Source organism: Silene latifolia, chromosome Y (genome assembly GCF_048544455.1).
Source record: "Silene latifolia isolate original U9 population chromosome Y, ASM4854445v1, whole genome shotgun sequence".
Lineage (NCBI taxonomy): Eukaryota > Viridiplantae > Streptophyta > Magnoliopsida > Caryophyllales > Caryophyllaceae > Silene > Silene latifolia.
Genome location: NC_133538.1, coordinates 225,790,527 through 225,799,281, shown reverse-complemented (window position 1 = coordinate 225,799,281; position 8,755 = coordinate 225,790,527). Strand labels below are relative to the sequence as shown.

Genomic DNA, 8,755 nt, shown 5'->3' with positions numbered 1-8,755 from the left:
TGCAAAATCCGCATTTATACAATTAGTTGAGAGAAGTTAATTTGGGGGAATGCCTAGTGAAGACCCTCATTCTCATATGGAGACTTTTTGTGACTATTGTGATGCGATTTCTCAAACCGGAGTGACTCAAGGCCAAATTCGATGGGTCTTATTTCCTTTTTCTTTGATTGGTTCCGCGAAACAATGGTTGAAGAGCCTAGACAAGGCTACTCTTGGTATTGACCCTTGGAATAAATTGGCACTTGCTTTCTAAAAAAAGTTATATCCTCCGGAGAAGACTAACATGTTGAGAGCCCAAATCACCGGGTTCAAACAAAGGGACGAAGAATCTTTGTATGAAGCATGGGAGAGATTCAAGGATACTTGCCGATCTTGTCCACATCATGGACTTAGCGAGTGGTTCCTTGTACAACAATTTTGGAACGGTCTATATGAAAACTCCCGAAACATTCTTAATATGGGATCAAATGGTATGTTTACCGAAGTTGATGATAATCAAACATGGAACAAGATTGAGGAAATGGCGGTCCATTACTCACAATATAGTAGACCTCGGAATGCTACTAGAGGAGGAAAGCATGAAGTGGACTGTATTAATCAATTGGGTGCTCAACTTAGTGCTCATATTGACACCATTAATTTGAATTTTGAGAAGGCTATGTCTAAACTTGAAGAGGCCTCCAAATCACCTAAGTAACATGTGAATGCCATGGTGGCATCTTCATCAATTCCAAGTGGAGTATGTGAGAGTTGTGGAACTTTGGGACATTACCAAAGTGAATGTAGGGGAACAAGTGAATACTTTCCAAGCATACAAGGGTGGTACCCCTTATTCCAACTATTACAACGAAAACACCAAATTCTATCCCAACCTCTCATACAAAAGCCAAAATGTTCAAAACCCTCAAACAACATACACCCCACCTCCAATTAAAAACCAAGCTCAAAGACCCTTTTACAATCAAAACCATGGTTATCAAAATCAACCTCCATACAATCAAACAAATGACTAAGGTTTTGATGTTCAAAAAGCGGTACTTTAAATGCAAAAGAACCAGCAAGAGTTTTTCACTCAAATGCAAAAGGATAGTCAAGCAAAAGACATCACCATCAACAACATCCTAGCTCATACAAAGATGTTGGAGACTCAAATGTCTCAATTAGCATCTTCAAGTTCACAAAAACAAAAGGGACAATTGCCACCTCAAGGTAATCCCCCAAGACAAGAGTCGGTGAGTGCCATCTATTTAAGGAGTGATACAAGTTATGAAGGACTGAAGAGGCCCGTTGATGAAGATGTTGTGAATGCTAGTGACAAGGAAAGAGTTGCTGAAGACTCTAAGAAAGAAGGAGAACCCACCATAATTAAAGAAGTTTTAAAGGAGAATGAAGAGAAGGCTAAGGAGAAAGAGCCTATTGTGATTCACCTTCCATCTCCAAGTAGTCAAGCTAAGCCTAAGTTTGATGAACAACTTGGGAAGTTTATGGAGATTGTGAAGAACTTGGAAGTCTCAATTCCATTTACGGAATTAATCAATCATGTTCCGGCCTATGCGAAATACATGAAAGATATTCTTACAAAGAAGAAATCCATCCGGAAACTTGAGACTATTGCTTTCACTAAGGTGAGTAGTGCCATCCTACAAAGAAGTTCACCTCAAAAACTAAAGGATCCGGGAAGTTTCTCTATTCCATGCACCATTGGCAACATCACGATCAACAAAGCTCTATGTGACCTTGGGACAAGTGTGATTGTCATGCCATATTCGGTATGCAAAAGGTTAGGAATGGGAGAGCTTAAGTCCACTAATATCACACTTCAAATGGCGGATCGATCAACGAAGACACCTTTAGGGGTATGGGAAGATGTGCCGGTAAGAATTGGCAAGTTCTTCATCCCGGTGGACTTTGTTATTGTTGATATGGAGGAAGACTCCAACATTCCTATCATTTTAGGAATAACTTTCTTACACACCGCGGGAGCGGTGATTGACGTGAAACATGGAGAGCTCCCCCTTGAAGTAGGAGATGAAACAATCACTTTTAATCTTGACAAGACAATGAGAGCTCCCCGACTACATGAGCTATGTTTCATGGTTCATCATTATAGCCGAGAAAGTGATAGGAAGAAGTTGGCATCTCAATGCAAAGAACAAGATATGGGTAAAGAATCACCACCCATATGGAAGAAGAAAATGGGTAATCTCCAAGATGCTCCATCTAAAGAGCAAGAATGTTTCGACATGAATGAGAGCTTGAATAGCTCACCACCACTCATGACAAGAGAAGAAGAAGGCCTCATTGGCCATAATGACAAGAAGAAAGAGGAGTTGTTCTCATCAACTCATGATACTATTGGGGAACAAGTAGATGAAGTATGCGGTCTTTGGGATGATGAGTTTGAAGGGTTATTCAATCCTTATATCGGTAATGCTATGACCCAAGACCGCAATGAAGAATAACATGTGCAAAGGTCTATTGAGGATCTTTATCATGACAATGAACAAGCTTTCGACTACTTCTTCAAGGTTTTGAGCAACATCAAAAACACCTTGGCTATGCCCCCTTGACATCTCATTTATGGATGAGAGTTTGGTGGAGTCCTCCCTAAACCACCATTTGTAAATACTCTAAGCCGTTAACTTGCACTTTACTTATTGTATTGCATTTTTATCAATTTTGGATTTGTATTTTTACGCCTTGATCAAGATTTTTATCATTTCGAGAGAAAGTGAGGGAAGGACATATATGATTATTGATGTGTAGTGTTTTGACATAGTGTGGGGATAGCAATTGCCTAGGCTATCCAAGCCTTCGTAGTGCCCCCACAATGAAGACCAAAGGAATGACGAGTAAATGACACGGGTTATGAAATACCCACGGATGGAACTGAATTCGTGAGGTAGAGGGACAATCCGAGCAGCCGGACAAGAATCCGCTCGTCCTGACAGACAATTCGAGAGTCCTTGGGAAGAAGACGCTCATCCTGAGAGAGCTAGAAAAAAAAAAATTTGGTCTTACTGAAGATCCGAGCGTCTCCACGTAGAATCTACCCGTCTCAGTCAAGACGCTCATCTCACCAAGGATCCGCTCGTCTTACTGCTGGTAAAATTTGGGATTTCCTCCTGACAAGGAATCCGAGCGTCCTCAAGTAAATCCGCTCATCTCCCTTCAGAAAGACGCTCGTCTTCCTCATAAGACGCTCGTCTCAGCACGGTCTTATTTTCTGAAGCAAACTGAAGCAGAATCCAAGCGTCCCGACCCAGAATCCGCTCGTCTACCCTATGTAATTCAAATCCAACGGGATTAAAACCCCACCTTTCCCATTTCATTTTACTCATTTAAAACACAACCACATCTCCAAAACACTCAAAACCCTTAATCCCTCCATCCACAAAAATCACATTTCTCAACCAAATTCACCCCAATTAATTCCAAACTCCCTCAAAACTCAAACAAATCACTCCTTTGTCAACAACAAGCAATTAAAATACCATAATCATCAAAGTATGAATCAATTTTTAGGATACAAGGCAAAATTCATCTATCCTAAATCGATTTGGGTCTTATTGGATCTTGAAGAAATCAAGCATACCATTGGTGTTACTACACACAAGGAGAAAATGGCTTAGACAAAAGGTGGAAGCAAGGCACCTCCAAAGAAGAATCTCTCAAAAAGGCAACAAGCTCTACAAGCTTCAATTCAAAGGCTTTGGTGGTTCAAAGTGCAAGTATGGAGATTCAAGAGACTACTCCTCCTATGGTGGAAATTACTACTTCAACTCTGGTTGTTGAGCAACTAGATGATTGTCCGGAGGTAATTTTTGCATCCGATGCCCATAGGAAGAAAATTTTATCTCTTGCTATGAAATCTATTTTACCGACCAAATTCATATGCCACGAGACTTTGACCAAATTAGGTGTCTTAGAACAAACCAAGAATTTCTTCGCGTCAATGGGATTGCTTACTTTGTTTAATATGCAAGAGTTGACCTACTCGTCCCTCACCTTGGAGTTTTTATGCTCATTGAAAGTTACAAAGGTGGAGACTCGAACAAACATTGAATTCCGCCTTGAGAATGTTGATAGGAAAATGTCTTATGACGAGTTTGGTAAAGTTTTTGGCCTTAGCAATGACCAGACTTATATGAAGAAGCCCCCAACTAAATATGATCCCGCTCCCTTATGGATGGCTATTAGCGGGAGAAAGTTTACATCTTACCATGATTGTCGTGCCCTTTATGTCCATCATCCGGGCATAAGGGTGTGGCACAAGGTTGTTGGGCATACTTTGATTGCTAGAAAGGGAATAAATCACTTCACCGAGCTTGATTTTATTTATCTCGAGTAGACCTTGAATATTGGTAGAGAGTTCACCAAGAAGTACAACATTCTTCAACTTTTAATTGAGAGGTGGCTCAATATCGATCATGGCAAGGAAAGTACGGCCTTTATTGTTAATGGAGGATTTGTCACTTATTTGGCAAAACACTTCAACCGGAACTTCAACAAGGATGGCACCTATAAACCGGTTGAGGGAGGCCATATCATTGATCTAGGCACCATGGTTCAAATATTCAAATGGGTCAAGAATGATACTCTTGACGACAAATTTGGGTAGTTAACAAAAGATGCCAAATCTTTCACTTTGACGAACAAAATTTGCCGATTAAATGTCCATAGGCCAAACTACCTTCTCCCACTATCCGAGGAAGCTGATTACATAATACAACACCAAAGGGAGGACATTGTTGAGCCTCCTCCTCTATTATCACTCCACCCTAGCCATTCACCTACCATGAGTTTAAACCCGAAAATGTTAAGGCGGGGAATGACTACTTGACTCTTTTGATGCAACAAATGCACAAGCAAGCTTATGAGGATAGATTCGATGCTTATAGAGCACAATATCTGCCCCTCCTACATCTAGCTAGGCAAGGACTTCTTGACCCATTTTGTCCTTTGCCTAGTCACTTATGGGTCTATCAATATCCTCCGGTTCATAACCCAAGAGGTTCTTGGCTAGCCTAGTCACTAGGGCGCCACAATCAAAGGAGCACTTGTCAGACTTGGTCGTCCTTTCAAATGCTAAGCATACTAAAGACACGGGGCTAAAGTAAAAACGCCTCTCATTGTATGGGTTGAGGTAAGAGCTTAGAAGTAATACTTCTGAAGAATTGAGTTTACTAGGGTCCTTTCTCCCGTAAAGGAGGTTGGTCATAAGGCGAAGTAAAATTTTCAAAACGGGGTGTTCCACATCGTTTATTTTCATGGCACTATCGTCGGTGTTTCGGTTACTCGTGTAAAGATCGATGTATTTTGTGGCTTTTATTTCCTTCCCCACCTTGTCAAGAGTAAGGGTGGTCCTTTTTCCTACACCTAACCGTTCCGCAAAGACATTACTCGATAGGTGGAAGAAGGTGTTCTTGAGTCGGAAGCTCACGGCGTGGTCTTTTGGATTGTAGAGGAAGGAGCACAAAAATTCTAAGGTAAGGTTGCGGTAGCTTATTTTCGCTAAGTTATATAATCCCTCCATTCCAAGTACGCTAAAGATGTCATGTATTTACACCTCTATCCCCAAGACTTCTAAGGCATTCTCCGACACACACCTAGTGGTATTCATACGCCTTTCGGGGAAGGCTAAGAAGGTATTCCTATGGGGTTCGATCTCAAATTCTAACCCCGGGTATCCTGGATGGGTGATAGCGGGTGGTGCCGTCGGTTCGGGTTGGGGTTGACGGTTGTTTCTTTCCCGGCTGCTCCTCGTGTACCTTGACATGCTACAAGAGAAATCACACAACAAGACACGGAATGGGAAAGGTAAGAATTTGAAGCCCATTTTGGATATGAATGAAAATTTTCCTGACTTTTCAAATTGATGGGTGCCAAACAAAAAGGAATTTCCAATATAGTTTTCTTTGTACTCTAACCAACCTTTCAAAATTTCCTTATGTTACAAATTCTTTTCCGAAAATTAAAATTCTTGTGACATAACACGATTTTAAAACATGACTTTCATAACATGTATTATTCTTATTCATCATCCCACTAGATCAATTCTTGACTCAACCATGACACGCTACACTAGTTTCTTATCATGTTAGCCATTTGCCCACACTTTAAAGTCTTACTTAAGAGGTTAATTGTTGTTGTCATCAATTTAACTTGTTAGAGTTGATAAAATGAGGATTAGTTGGGCAAAATTTTTACAGGAACCCGGGCAAGTGAAATGCTTCCTTGCCATTGATGTGGCTCATATTTGCGCACATTTAGTCCCCTAACTAGCCTCGTTTCCATGCTTTCTAGTACTTATTAGGGTCGTTTCTATCTTATGTTCCCTAGTTTGCATATTCTATGAGGTTTTAATGCCCTTGTAGGGGAGGATGCTAAGCCTTGCGCATATGGAAGCAAAAGCGGAGCTAAATTGATCGTATTTAACGACCAAGAAACAAAGAGGATGCTAATACTAAAGGCCTAAGTTAAAAAAACCAACTAAAATGGGTAATGATGAGGACCCCCACGACTCCTCAATGATCCCCACAGATCTTGAGACAGTCAAGAAGAAGAGAAGCCAAGCTGTGCAACAATTCGGGCGTCCCGACCTCAAGTCGGGAGACCCGTGGCTAATTGCGGGCGTCTCAAAGCCTAGGTCGGGCGGATCCTCAAGCAGCATAAGCGTCTAACATGAGCAGGTCGTGGGACTCCTCATGGGACTTGCAAGGCATTAATCTTCACCTTAGGGACCTAACCGTCATTTAAACCCTTGGTTACCTTAATACGTGTACTTAGTATAAATACTCCATTGTATTAGGAGATGTTTATCAAGTCATTAGAGTAGATTAGAAATCAATTATCTAAATTACACATTAATCCTTCGTAAATTATTATTGTAGAACTCTTAGATCTAGATGAGGAATTGGAAGATTATTTGGGGGTTTATTGAAGAATTGACAACTCTTCATTTATCAATCAAGTTTTCTTCTATTATTCTCTCTTTCCATTTGTTCATCACAAGTTTGGTACAATTTCTTTACCCTTTGTTTAATTATTGTTGGTCTTCATAATCACTCATCATGTTTGGACTAGTTAGTATGATTGACAACCTTATTAACTTGTTCACCATGATCATGAGTGAGTAGTCTTCTAGCTAGGGTTAATGGGGAATTAGGGGAACTATAACATGGGGGTAGATCAATACTTAATCTAATATGCTTTCATAAGATTGCTTGCTTGTTGTAGTGTCAACTTATGCACATGTTATGCTTGATAAATTGCTTGATTCCCAAACCTTTTTTTTTTTTGGTGAAATGTAAATTGTATTAATTAATAACTCATTACACCAAGTATCATATCCATGCATTCCATTGTATACACATCCAGACAATTTAGGCTAATTCTACCTTAGTAAGCCATGATAATGCATTCCTATGACCCTTACAATGATCTAAGGATTTGATTTTCACTCTCAAGCTGGACTGAATTTTACGCAGAACAGCCGCAGGAGACTGCACCATCCCCTCATTCCTCTCTGCATTCCTGTTTATCCAACAAACATAGTTCAGAGTTACAATAGCCGCCCAAGATCACCTTCTTTTTCAGTAAAGAACGACATCTCCAAGCAAGAAACCAGCTAACCATATCACCTTGCCAGTTAATACCCAGCCACTGTTTTACCAGTGCCAAGCATCTCTGACTGTAAACACAATAAAAAACCAGATGCAGGTGAGTTTCCTGTTGAACACCACATAGGTCACAAACCCCATCACTGATCACCACAAACCTGATTAATCGATCTTTTGTCAACAGCCTTTGAAGAACAAGCATCCAATTGATGTAATTAACTTTTAGTAGGCATAACCTATTCCATACAAGGGCATCCACCTTACTGGCCTATGATCTCTAATCAACCATTTATACACCTCATTCAAGTAATAATCCTTATTGAGCTACCCATTAGATAAGAAGCCTGATTGGAGTTCCTCCTTAACTCTACAGATTTGTCGCCAAGTCCAACTAGGGTTAGGAGTAGGTTTGTAGTCCCACCATTCCATTCTCTTCATATATATATGGTGCACCCATTTAACCCACAAAGTATCTTTTTTATGAGCTATCCACCAAGTGTACATACCTATAGCAGCCAGGTTCCAGAAATGACAATGCATTATGCCCAGTCCACCTCTGTCAAAAGGGAGGCAGCAAGTCTCCCAAGCAACAACAGGAACCTTATGGTAATCATCAGTGCCTGACCATAGGTAGTGAGTATTTTCTCCACAAGCAAATTGCATTCAGAGTTAGTGAGTATTTTGTAAGAGATGGGTATACCAAGATACCTGAATGGGAACTGACCAACCTGAAAACCAGAATGTTACAATATAGCCTTAGCTGCCAGGTCAGGGACACCATTTATGTATATTTCAGATTTGTCCTGATTCATATGTAGTCCAGAAGCCTCAGAGAAGGAGATGAAGGCTCGCATAGGAACTTTAACAGAACCATTATCACCCCTAAAGAAAAAGAGCAGGTCATCTGCAAAAGCAAGGTGACACAACCCTAATGCCCTACACATAGGATGATACTTAAAATCATGCCTTTGAGTTACCATAGTCAGAATCCTAGTAAGGTACTCAAGGCAAAGGGTGAAATGCAAAGGAGATATTGCATCATCATGTCTGAGTCCTCTCTTGCCCTTGAAGAAACCAGATTGAGTGCCATTAAGAGAAAGAGAATAGAAAGGAGAAGAGACACACTGCATAAT

General features: G+C 40.5%; 1 non-coding gene across 1 annotated transcript; it reads right to left on the bottom strand.

Moving 5' to 3' along the window:
• Nucleotides 1–283: 283 nt before the first annotated feature.
• Nucleotides 284–390, bottom strand: LOC141635286 (small nucleolar RNA R71). Its single transcript, XR_012539985.1, has one exon. It is a non-coding gene; the product is annotated as a small nucleolar RNA R71 (small nucleolar RNA).
• Between the last annotated feature and the right edge of the window lie 8,365 nt (nt 391–8,755).